Consider the following 13,608-nt stretch of genomic DNA (forward strand, 5'->3'; position numbering starts at 1 on the left):
TTGTCAGAGAATACCCTGAGATTTTTGTTTGCTTTATTTGTTTATTTATGCTCTACCGACAATTAAACGTGGCAGTGGCGGCTTCTACAGGAGATCACTATTATTTCTCCAAACAGGGATTTACTTATGCTAATGCATTTTATTTGCATTCTGTTAAATTTACATTATTATTTGAATATCCCTAGCCACTCCACCTTATTTTATTCATCATTATTGTAGTGGTGTTTTCTTTGGTATGCATAGATTTCTCCTATAGCTACCTGCACCTCACAATATTTGTGGATAAATTTGACCACAAATTACTATATATTTAAATATTGATAGGCAAATGTGCACTCATCTGCATTTTGATATGCAGATGAAGGAGAAGGCACATCGGCCTTCTACACTTGTAGGAAATTTTCTTAAACTTCTAAACCTCAAAATGGCTGCACATAATGTCATTAAGAAGCAGTATTGCGTCATTTTTAGAGAGTAGCGTGAGAACGTTAGGACAAGACGAACAAGAATAGGCACATCTGCTACCGAACAATTCGTTTTTAGGCTAGCTATATATCTAGCACGCACCCACAAATTTATATTCGGGGATGTACGAAGTTTGTATAGTCCACTATTAGTAGTCACTATGTCTAGATAGTATTAAACTGGTAATACTCTACACTTGATAAAACGATAAGAAATTTTAAAGTACGGCCACCTATATTCTCACCAAAAATAATAAAACTAAATTGTTATTGTAAGAAAAGAATGAGTGCAGATGTAGTGTATGATAAAATATTTAAGGCACATCAACCTCTAGAGCAACCATAGTTTTGTTAAGAAAGTGTAGAAATATCTGTCGAGTTACGAAGTTTGTGGGGGGTCCGGATCCACTGGACCACCACCGTCTGTGCGCTACTACAGATCATAAATAATTAAACAGTCCGTTTAAGCATAATAAATAATATCAATTGTTATTAAAATCAAATGACACACTTTTTAGCTTCATAAGAGTTCGTATTTCTCAATTTATTTCGAAAACTACGCATAAGAATTTACTTTTACAATGTCATTTTGTTTAACTTGGTATCATGTCACATGTGTCTCTCACCTTTGAATAATATTGTAGTGAAACAAAATTTAAAGTTTATACGAGTTAATCATCTCTTTGGGGCTATACAACTCATTAGCCGATACTATGTACTGTTTGAGTTGGTAGGTATCATATTGAATTGGTATCATATTGAGTTGGTAGGTTTTTTCAATTACTACTGCTCACAAGGAGTTGAGGGGATCCACGAAAAGATACTCATTGAAATTTTAGAGAGGAAAGGACAGCACTATGACGCGAGGTAGGTGGAGAGACATATTGGAGTACTGCCTTCCCTCTCGGAGCTCTGAGAGTGCCCCCCGGAGGAGACCAAAATAATGCCACTATAATTGGCTCTTCTTGTATAAAGTAAAAGATAAACTCTGACCAAAGCATATACTATTTCATAAATAATATCGTTATCGTCAATAAATAATTAAAAAAAAATGATAGAGTACTAGGTATACGAGGGTGGGTTGATAAGTTCTGAGCATCATCAAGAAAACAAGTAGATAGGAAGCAAAGCTTGGTGTTTCTATTCAATATACTCCCCTTGTACACACACATCGCTGCTGCAGTGCTTGGAGGCCAGACAAATAGAAGTCGGATGAATGCTCTGCAAAATAGACCTCTGTTTGAGAAATGACGTCATCGGCGCCATTGAAATGCGTTGCCTTTAAAAACATTTTCAATTTAGGAAAGAGATAAAAGTCTGATGGAGCCAAATCAGGTAAATAAGGTGGATGTTCCTGTATTTGAAACCGTAGGTCCTCCAATTTTTGCAATGTCAGACTTGTCTTGTGTGAGGGCGCATTGTCCTGGAGGAAGATTACCCTTTTTGACAGCTTTCCACGTCTCTTCTCTATTAGTGCTGCCTTCAGTTTGTCCAGAAGAGATGTATAAAAAGTTACATTGCTGGTTTCACCCGATTTCAGATAATCCAGCGATAGCATTCGTTCACAATCCCAGAAGACCGTATCAAGGACTTTAGCAGAGGAACGCTGTGTCCTAGCCTTCTTCGGACGTGGAGAAACGCTGTGGCGCCATTCCGCCGATTGCCGTTTCGCCGTGGGATCGTAGAAATATAACCAGGTTTCGTCCACTGTTACTAGCCGTTGCAAAAATTGGCCTTATCCGCTTGAAATTGGGACAGAACTGCCATACTTGCCTCTACCCGTTCACGCTTCTGATCTGAGTTCAAAAGTTTCGGAATCCATTTTGCCGCGACCTTCCTCATACCCAAGTCTTTATGGATAACTTTCCACAGCCGTTCATGACTAATGCTCAATGTGTCCTCTATCTGTTTTAGCGGGATTCGTCGATTGTCGGGAATCATCCGGTGAATGGTGTCAGTCATCTCGAGAGAGGTCACTGAAATTGGTCTCCCACACCTTGGATCATCGCTCAGACCAAATTGCCCACGTTTCAAGTTCGCTGCCCAGTTCTTCACAGTGGCATACGATGGTACCTTGTCGTGACAAGGTCATTGTGGATCTTCTTCGGCGAGTCTCCTTAGGAAGGGGTACTTGATGAATGCAGTGTTCAAATTTACTAATTTCTGGGACGTGGACTGGCATCCTCACTTTGGACCTGAAAAAACAATTTTAAAATTGGTTTAGTCAAACCAAATTTTGCACAGGAGCTTCACAAATTATAAGCCTCATAAACGTATAAAACTTTTATACCTAGCTTTGTTTGAATCTGGGTAGGCTGAGAACATATCAACCTGCCCTCGTATAATAATAGAGTAGTACCGTGTGAAAATAATATATGCCCCTCCGAATACTAAATGTGTCCTTCCTAATTTGTTTTTTCTGAAAGTGACAATTGTTATGTGAGGACATGCTTAAAAGGAATTTGTTTATCTGTTGAAGTTCAACTTCCCTTTTCCAGCACCGAGATTCTATAAGACATGCATGGACTTACAATTTAAGATGGAATACGAATCACAGTAATGCGTTCAACGGTCTCGAAACCTTGATTCTGTGTATTAAGAGGCCTCATCACTGCGAAATTAAAATACCGCTAATTTTACAGTAATTATGTGATGTCTCCAAATAGAAAAAAAGATAATCGAAAAGTGGAAGAAGACCTCCCTAGACAATATTATTTTGCGTGAGATACCGTTATCAAGACTCATTTATCTGCTTTCGATTTCCAGCCATTCAGAAAATCGGCATTTATTTTCGCGTTTCTAAGTAACTACAAACGCAAAGCTACTCGGTGACTCGTGATAATGCTACCTCATGCAAAATAACGTCGTCTAGGGAGGTCTTGATCCACTTTTCGATTATCTTTTATCTATTTGAAGATATCACATAATTACTGTAAAATTAGCGGTATTTTAATTTCGCAGTGATAGGGACTCTTAAATCTGCGCACATTAGGCAATAGGCCACTGGGGAAGGAACAAGAACTTCGGGTGCGCGCGTTTTCGACTTGTGGTAAGAGAATGGGAATGAACTGTTTTAAATCGCAGCCAGTAAGGCGTTATATAACCTATCATTGCCAGAGCTGAAATAAGAATTCATTTGATTTCACACATGCATCTGGATGGTCTAAGTTAGTGGTTCTGAACCTTGCTTACCTGGTACTCCCTTCGCAAATCCTACGTACTTTATACCTCCTCCTTCTCGCACATTTCTTATACATGCTTGAATTATTAAATCTTCAGTAATAATAATAATAATAATAATAATAATAATAATAATAATAATAATAATAATAATAATAATAATAATAATAATAATAATAATAATAATAATCTCACAATGCATATTTAGTTTTATCAAGACATCTACATACTATTTGGTGCAGTACTTTTTTTTTCGTTTTGTCTTTAATGAAACTACAGTTTTTATTCACTGCTACATTTGTGATTTTTTTTTTTTTTTTTTTGTAGATAACACCTGAAGTACCTGGCGTTACACGGCAAGCATTATGTACACCCACAGTACCTGAAAATAACATAATAAATAGAATAAATATAACGGAGTAATAGGAGCAAAGCCAATAACGACTTCTCGTCTCGTAAGCTACACTATTAAAGAGGTATACATAATATGTTATTTTTATTATTGATTGTTACTTTAATACGAATCACTGTTCTTTTACTTTAATTTCACAGTGAAATGACAGCACATTTTTCTTGTAATTCTTCCATTTAACCTGATGTCATACAATTGGTTGTCAACATAAGTGAAAATCAGTGTCTATAAAACAGTTATGTAGAACCGCTCTTATATATATATATATATATATATATATATATATATATATATATATATATATATATATATATATATGGGGGCGGATCCAGGATATGATCAAGGGAGGGGCTAAACCATATTTTGCCGTTTTATCCTGTGTAAAGCAGGATTGAAACCCATGCCGTTTTATCCAGTGTATACCTGAGCGTCAAGGGGGGGCGGCTATAGCCCCCCCTTGGATCCGCCACTGTATATATAGTTTTCCGTTAATGAGTCCAAACAATGTTTCAATGACATATTGCAAAATGTGTTGAAGACATATCGCTGATAAAACGACATTAAAAAAAAAAAAAAAAAACGTTAATATAACAAATACCTGCCTTAAGGTCGTTTTGGGTGGTCCCGACATTTGGGGAATTCCGACAGTTCTAAGCTTACAGCCTTTCAACTCACTTGATTTTCGACGGAGACGAATGGAGTTGACTCACAAGGGTTCGAGTGTGTTGTAAGTAATAAGAGCAGCTCATTGTTTGTATGATTATTATCGTATCAGATAGACGTGTTTAAATCAGATGAGTTGTCTAAATACCTGTCTATAAGCGGGTAAAATACGGTTTCACGTGGCTAAGCATTCACTTGGTTGATAAGAGAAAAAGGAAGAAATAAGGCACCATACGTAAGTAGGTGCTCTATAGGGTAGAGTGTGGCGTGCGGTTGTTGCTGTTTCAGTGCTTCTATATAAGGAAATATTTAATAACAGTGATCAGTGGTGGTAAGGTTTTGGGGTATTCGCGACAGTCAATGTTTGGGAATTCCGACATTTCTGCAATTTTGCAATTCGAACGACATATTGTATGAGTGTCAAAGCTAAAGGGTTCAAATCAACTTAACAGTGTTTTACATTTATAATTACAGCAGAATGGTACGTAATTATCAGCGTGTAACTGTTCAATGCAGTTGGTCATTAAGAAATATTAAGTGCTGTTGAAGTTGCTCGAAACGAAGTGCCACTAACAATTGAACCTAGAGAATTTGATGAGCCTAGAAACACGTTAAGAGAAAGAGTTTTCAAAATAAGTAGATTCATTAATAAGAAGTTCAGAGGTTGTCCAGCCTTCTCTGAAAAGCAAGAGAAGAAGTTTGTAATATGAATCCTAAAATTTGACGCTTTGGGATTTGGTCACCGATTTACGTCGGTTAACTTTTTCTTATGCTGATAAAAACTTAATTGAACACCGTTTCAGCAAGAAGTCGGAAATGGCTGGATATGATTGGATCATTGGATATATAGCTTTTAAAGCCAGCATTCATCAGTGGCTACACTTATTATCATTTCCTAGAGCTAGAAGACTAACAAAAGACACAGTAGAATATTTTTTTAAGACTACGGAAGAGTGTTGTAAAAAGAATAATTTGTGGGATAAACCTGGACGCATTTTTAAGGTCTTCTAATATTTTAATGTATGAATGATGTTACTTACATATGCCACTTGAATCTATTCCTTTATTCCTGCATATTTTACCTTTTTTTTAAAAAAAAAAAAATCTATTTAAAAGAAGTGTCGGAACTCCCCATAGCAAGTGACGGAATTCCCCAATAAAATTGGGGAAACTCAACATTGCGTACCCGTAGCGTTTGCAGAAAATTGAACAGATTATAATTACGTTTGAGGTACGAAAGTTGAATAGCTATAAGGACAAATGTATAAAGTATTGCAGTGCGTGCAATCATTTGGATATCTACATATAAATTGAAGTTGTCTGAAAACGAAAATATACTTAGCGTGTCGGGACTACCCTAAATTACCTCAATATTATTTTCTTTTCCAATGCCAACGATAGTCCTGGTTTAAGGTTCATTGTGATTTAGGAATGATTTCAGAGATTGAATTTGATGTATTTCTACAAGAAAGAAAAAAAAAAAAAAAAAAAAGACACAATATGAGACTTTGTGAAAATAATCATACATAGAAATCGTTATAAAATTGTTGTCTTTTTTCCGTTTCTTTTCGATTGAACACATTATTTGCATTGATCGTTACATTCGTAAGATTTATTTTTATATAGGAAATAAAAGCGATTCTTTAAAAAAGAAAAGTAAAGGAAAAGGATCACTGCTGTGTGCTAACAATAAAATCCCTTTTATATCACCGAGGAAAATACAGTGTTATTGCGAAATTTCAAAGTTTTCGCTAAGTGGTACAACAAAACTGTGCATGCATAAGGGAAAATTAGACTAGATTCTCAGATTTAGACAACGGGAATGGGAAATGGGAGGGAGATTAAAGAGAGGAGAGAGAGGGATGAATGCAAAAGAAGTAGGAAGGAAGGGGAAGAAGAGGGGGAAGACGCAAAGAGAGATCACCGGAGCCCCCAGGTACAAAACATGTCTTTATGATACGGCAGTAAAATCAGGAATTTCTCGACTCTGTTAGCCAATTTTCAACGTCACAGCGCAGGACAAAGGAAGCCGACAGTAGCCTCAGGGCCCCAGCACCCCGATTGTGGATCAAATTAATAGCAGTGTGCATGTGTTTGTGTGCGAAGAGGAGGGGGAAAGGAAATAAGAAGCAAACTGTGGACATAATATCGTCATTGAAGATGTGCGGACGGAGGGAAGAAAAGTAAAGGGAAGTAATTAGCCAATGAGAGTTCGAATTTTAAAAGAGAGAAATGAGGCAAATTAACTAAAGTAAAAAGGATCATCAGCATCCTATAAATGAGGAAATAAGAACAAAAAGCAAAATAGTATACATTGTAAATACAAAACACTGAATAACAAGAACATACATTCAAGGATGATGTTGGAAAAACTCAGGCGATTTTATTGGAGCGATTCGCTGTGGATATACCAGCGTTTTTCTAAAGCTGTATAACACATTCATTTATCACACGAAATCATAGAAACGCGATGGAAACGAAACATTGAATATCAAAACGCGATGTATTTTTAACAGTATTTTCATTTCAAGTTATGGCTTGAATATTCACATCATATGTTTTATAAAGTCTTTTGCAAAGTATCTCGGATATCAACCTAGTTTATAAGACATATTTTGGCAGCTGTACATAGGAAATCTAATCCTTGATTTTTTTTAAAAAAAAAGTCTCAATTGACCAAAGAAAATCAAGGTTTGTGCACTTTAATTCCGACTGTGGGTAAAAATACAGAGCATTTCAAAGGGAGGTGGTGAGTGATCTGATTTTTTAAACAAGATTATACAAATATTCTATAAAATATGCTCCTTTATTGATCTCATATAATGTAGTTAAAATTCAGTAATGAATGTACCCTCGAGAACTCAACAAATTTTTCTTTAGGTGTCTTTTTAATTCTTAATAACTCAAACCAACCACTATGGACTACATTTGATATTACTGGAGTAAGAATTAGAAGGGATTTCAATGTCTATGGCCCAGTGGCGTATTTAGGGGGTGGCTTCCGGGCTTAAGCCCCCCCCCGAAATCTTACTTAGTATAGTAAAGTAAATTAAATATCTTGCAGAATTTTGACATTTCCAGGCAAAGCCCCCCCCCGAAAGTTAGCAAAGCCCCTCCCGAAACAAAATCGTAAATACGCCACTGTTATGGCCTGTCACGTATGAGAGATGACATTCCTTGGCGATCATACTATCCAAGGAAAGGGAAGGAAGCGGCCTGGGACCTATAAGAACCATTCCGGCATTTGTCTGGTGCAAATGAAGAAAACACAGTAAAACCTCACTCAGAATGGCTGACCTAAAAAAGCTCTTATACTTTCTTGACCGAGTGTCTCCACTGGGAATTGAACCCGGGACAGCTCGCACCAAAGACGAGAGCATTAGCGACTACGCTACGCAGGGCCACATTAAAATTGACAGTTAGACCAAGTGCATATTGCCTGACATTTCATTGCAACTAGAAATAAATAATCTATATGGGCTTTCAAAAATCTAAGATCCAAGTTACTTTTCAGAAACTAGATCACTCGAAAAAAAAAAAAAAAAAAAAAAAACGGGATTTGAGCAGTGCTCTGATTTCTGCGCTTTTACCTTTTTATAATAATTGTTTCAATCTCTGGTACAAAAGAGTTCATCAACGATACATTTAGTTGTTTCATAGTTTTAACCTAGGAATATTGTTTTGTGGTACACTCCTTTGTTTTTCATTGACATGAGGGAAGAAAAGTAGTGTTCAAGTTAGAACGTTGAAAAACGAAATGAGTCTGAGAAGCACATGGAGCATGCGTGAGAACTTAAGATTTTGTGTTTTTATCATAAAAATAAATGAAGTATGTCTTGGAGTGCATAATATCATTTCTTCGTTTCTTGACATCACGACATATCGGCATGACGTATTCAGCAGTTGATAAATAAATCTACATATGAACACATTCAAAACCAACTAACAGTTCAGAACTGTAAAATCGGAAAGTAGAACTAATGTATATAAAATAGTCATTACTTTTTGTTTCCTTTGCTTTCCATTATTATACTTGTTTGTGATGTGTAATAATTATCTATTTTTATTTTTTCATGGACACAGCGAAACAAATAAATAAGTAATAACTATTATCATTTGTTGTCTAAAATGCTAAGCAACTCATAAAGTGGTATCTATTTGTATTAGTTTGCAATGGAAAAAGTAATAAATTTAATCCGAAAATGTACTAAACCTAAGTTAAGCCAGGGTACACTCATGTACTAAAGTTATCGCTCTAGGAGTTAGCCTTCAAACATATTTTTACATGTGATACCCCTCACACTTCACTCCTTGCCGAAAATACATTAAATTTGTATGTTAGGCCAAGGTATAGTCATGTAATTTCACCCCTTGCCGAAAATGTATTAAATATGTATGTTAGGCCAAGGTATAGTCATGTAACTTCATCCCTTGCCGAAAATATATTAAATATGTATGTTAGACCAAGACATACTCATGTAACTTCACTGCTTGCCAAAAATCTATTAAATATGTATGTTAGGCCAAGGTATAGTCATGTAACTTCACCCCTTGCCGAAAATCTATTAAATATGTGTGTTAGGCCAAGGTATAGTCATGCAATTTCACCCCTTGCCGAAAATCTATTAAATATATGTGTTAGGCCAAGGTATAGTCATGTAATTTCACCCCTTGCCGAAAATCTATTAAATATGTATGTTAGGCCAAGGTATAGTCCTGTAACTTCCCCCCTTGCCGAAAATGTATTAAATATGTATGTAGGCTAAGGTATATTCATGCAACTTCACTCCATGCCGAAAATGTATTAAGTATGTATCTTAGGACAAGGTATATTCATGTAACTTCAGCCCTTGCCGGAAATCTATTAAATATGTATGTTAGGCCAAGGTATAGTCATGTAATTTCACCCTTTGCCGGAAATCTATTAAATATGTATGTTAGGCCAAGGTATACTCATTTAACTTCACTCCTTGCCGAAAATCTATTAAATATGTATGTTAGACCAAGGTATACTCATGTAACTTCACCCCTTGCCGAAAAGGTGTTAAATATGTATGTTGGGCCAATGTATACTCATGTACCAAAACTAATCAAAATCGCCGCACGTAGGAGGAGTTCGCGGACAAATATCGTTATATTATTTTTTTATATACAGAGTCTCTAGTGATGAGCAAATGCAAGACCAAGACCAAGACCCGGGTGGTCTTGGCCTTGGTCTTGGTCTTGGTCTTGCATTTGCTCATCACTAGAGACTCTGTATATAAAGAAATAATATAATTGGTCTTGGTCTTGGTCTTGCACTGGAATATTTGGTCTTGGTCTTGGTCTTGGTCTTGCTGCAAGAGCCTTGCAAGTCTTGCTTTTAAGAAATCTTATGCTTTTCATACGTCAATTTTACTCCGGATAAATTCTACACTCAAGAGTAACGGAAATAAAATGTATGTTCCTAAATGTAATATAGTTTAACTTTGTGTAAGTAAGATGATAGAATACAACATAGGTGATAACCTTTATTTTTTTTTTCAATGGGTCCCCACGCTTCACTACTTATAAGATAAATTGCAACGTTTCGTAATCTTTTTACATTTGTTTTTAACAGATTCAATACTCTACTGGTTCCCAGAGTGGGGAGACGCAAAAAAGAAAATCAAGACGGCACAGATTACTGAAATACCATAAATTGCTAAATTATTTTATCAGTCTAAAGGCGTCAGATATATATTTTTTAATTTTCAACTAAGATTAGCTAATCTTTGTATTGAACAAACTTCAAATTAATTATTGAGATTTTATTGTACTGATTCCAAAATGTACTCTATGGAACAGAAACATGGACTTCATGCAAAGTGATGAAAAAAATATTGGAGGCTTTCGATGAAAGGAGAGAATTAGCTGGGTTGAACGGAAAAAGAATGAGAAAGTAAGAAATAGTAGCAGTAGAGGAAAAAAAGAAGAATTTTAGGTGTAATTAAGAGGAGGAAAAGGAACATTGGAACTGGTTGGGACATTGGCTGAGGAAGAACTTTATTACGAGGGACATGCTAGAGAATATGGTGGAAGGAAAGAGAGGGAGGGGGCAAAGAGACTGTAGTTGAAGGAAGGTATCAAAACAGAAAATTGCTGTCAAGACGAAGAGACTAGCTGAGGATCACGATATATCGAAGCTTCTGAGTTGCAATAAGTGACCTGCCAATAATGGCAGAATAGCTAATGCCGATGATGATATGTTTAGCCAAAAAAAAAAAAAAAAAAAAATAGAGAGAGAGAGAGAGAGAGAGGAAAATTAAAATAATAACGATTATAATCAAACCTCTTAATATTCTGATATAACTTGAGTAAAAACTGAAAACGACTCAACTGTCCATGTCTTTTGTGTAAACTCAACTTATACAAATATTTTTGACCAATATTAGAAATACAGAAACACAGCATCAAACTCCAAGTTATTTGAAATAACTGTACAAAATCACTCTCACTTGTGAATGTGGATTATTTATTGTATAATTTTATATTGCTCAATCCTCGTGTGCCATATCCCTGAGGAGGCTAATCTTGAAACGTATAAGCACCCGCCCATGAAATCAAACTTGTGGTCACATACACAAGTTTTTGTCAAGTTTGTCATGAAAATGTTATCTCGATATTATTTTTTGAGCACACATTAAAAAATTCTAACGGATGCTTCATCCTTGAAGCCAAGGCCATATCCATATAGTCGGCACCTATGGTGTACGGAATTATCGATGTTCAATACTACATTTCTCTTTAGCTTTAGGACACCACTAATATGTTTTGAAATGATGTAATATCTAATTTTACGTGCCTCGATTGTGCACCGAGGCTAAGAGAGATGGTGATGATGAGAAATGAATGAAATGGTGGAATGATGAAAGTAGGAGGAAACGGGAAAACCCCGTGAAAACCAACGCATACGGTCTCTATCCACCAAAAAAGCTCACATGGTGCAAGCTGGGATCGAACCAGGGACCCCAGCACCAAAGGTGAACGCTCTGAGCCGGTACTTGTACAAGACTCTTGCACAAGAGTCTTGGTCTTGCTGGTATGGGCTTGGTCTTGGTCTTGGTCTTGCATCGGGATTCCTGGACTTGGTCTTGGCCTTGCATGCAAGACTCTTGCAAAATCTGCAAGGAAAAGACTCTTGCGCTCATCACTAACAGAGTCTCCGAGAAATCTTTAACCATTTCTGGGAAGGAGCACTTTAATTCAAATATAGTATTTATAATATCAAAGAAGACACCATATCAACGAAATCACAGCAGTTCGATATGACCGTCCTCGATATCTAAGCAAATGTATTATACCATCTCTTCGCGGTGCACCTGAATATACGCTGCAACATTGCTGGGGCAATTGTACGCACCTGCATGAACGCATTTCAGCATCGGTGCAAGGGGTCCGATTGAGTAAGCTTGTGGTGGACAACATCGTGTCCGTGGGTTTTATCCCGTTTCTTCCGGTTTCCTCCGTACATTATCATTCCATAAATTCTTCAATTATTAGGGATGGGCACGAGTCGAGCTAAAACTTGACTCGACTCGAATTCGAGCCGAGTTTCGGGTCGAGTCAAGGATAATTTTCTCGAGTCGAGTTTCGAGCCGAGAAACTGTTTTTGAGGTCGAGTTTGGACTCGAGCCGAATTTGATAAATGGCTCGCTCGTTTAGCTCGTTTTAGCTCATTTAGAAATCATGGCCTGGTTAGACTGGAAACCTAAAGCCATAAGAAATATAAGCAGTAATGTGGAATATTTTTAGTGTTGCTCACGAAAGGGGACACTGCTCGAGTCCTCGCATCTCGTCTCGTCTCGATAACGAGATGATAATAGATTTCTAATGAGACAGCCTCAAATGTCATGAGAGCCAATATAAGTATACATTGTAGTTAATACCATCAAAGCTGAGACCTGGACGGTCGAATTTTGAAACCCAATAAGAAGCCCAATCCGGGTAATGATGTCGGATAGATTCAACTGAGCGAACAGTTCGAGCCCGCTCGGTTGGGATGAGCTACCGACTCAGCTTAAGTGAGCCATCAGCTCGAGCCGCTTGGTTGAAACGAGTCCATCGGCTCGGTTCGACTCGGCTTAACTGAGCCGATGGTTCGAGCCAGCTGTGTTGGGATGGGCCATCAGCTCAATTCGGCTCAAATCGGCCGAGGGCTAGAGCCGGCTCGATTGGGTGAGCTATTCGGTCGGCTCACTTCTCGGTTCAGCTCGATAGTGAATGAGTTGTGAGACAAGCCGCTCGAGCCGTTGACCACCTTAAACCGGCCCGAGCAGTTTTGAATGAATATTTGGCAGGCATCCTATAAGTTTTAACAATTTTTGGGTCGAGCCCGAATACTTGCTCCTCCGGAACTCAAATACAGAACCTCGTGAACGATGTCCTTGCCTCCTAGACTTCACGATTACCGAGGTAGGCAGTCAACTAGATTTTTGTATTCAGATCGCCAATCTTTCCTGTTCATACACGGTGTTTTAATAATAATAATAATAATAATAATAATAATAATAATAATAATAATAATAATAATAATAATAATAATAATAATAATAATAATAATAATAATAATAATTTGTAGTAGCAGTAGTATCATTGATAATAATTAAATTACTTATGAAGGATATTTGAAGACAGTACTTGAAACTACAAACAAAATTTGGCTCGACTCGACTCGAAACTCGATCTGAATTCGAGTCGAGATGGAGAAATTTTTTGAGCCGATTTCTCGAGTCGAGCTTAAAGATGTTTGTTTCGAGTCGAGTCAAGTTTCAAAGAAAACTCGCTCGAACTCGCCCATCCCTATCCATTATCATTCACATGCCTGAGTCATCCAGTTCCCTAAGCCTAAATTACATAATCGTCGGACGT

The sequence above is a fragment of the Thermobia domestica genome, chromosome 12, assembly GCF_964235325.1.
Source record: "Thermobia domestica chromosome 12, izTheDome1.hap1.1, whole genome shotgun sequence".
NCBI classification, from domain to species: Eukaryota; Metazoa; Arthropoda; class Insecta; order Zygentoma; family Lepismatidae; genus Thermobia; species Thermobia domestica.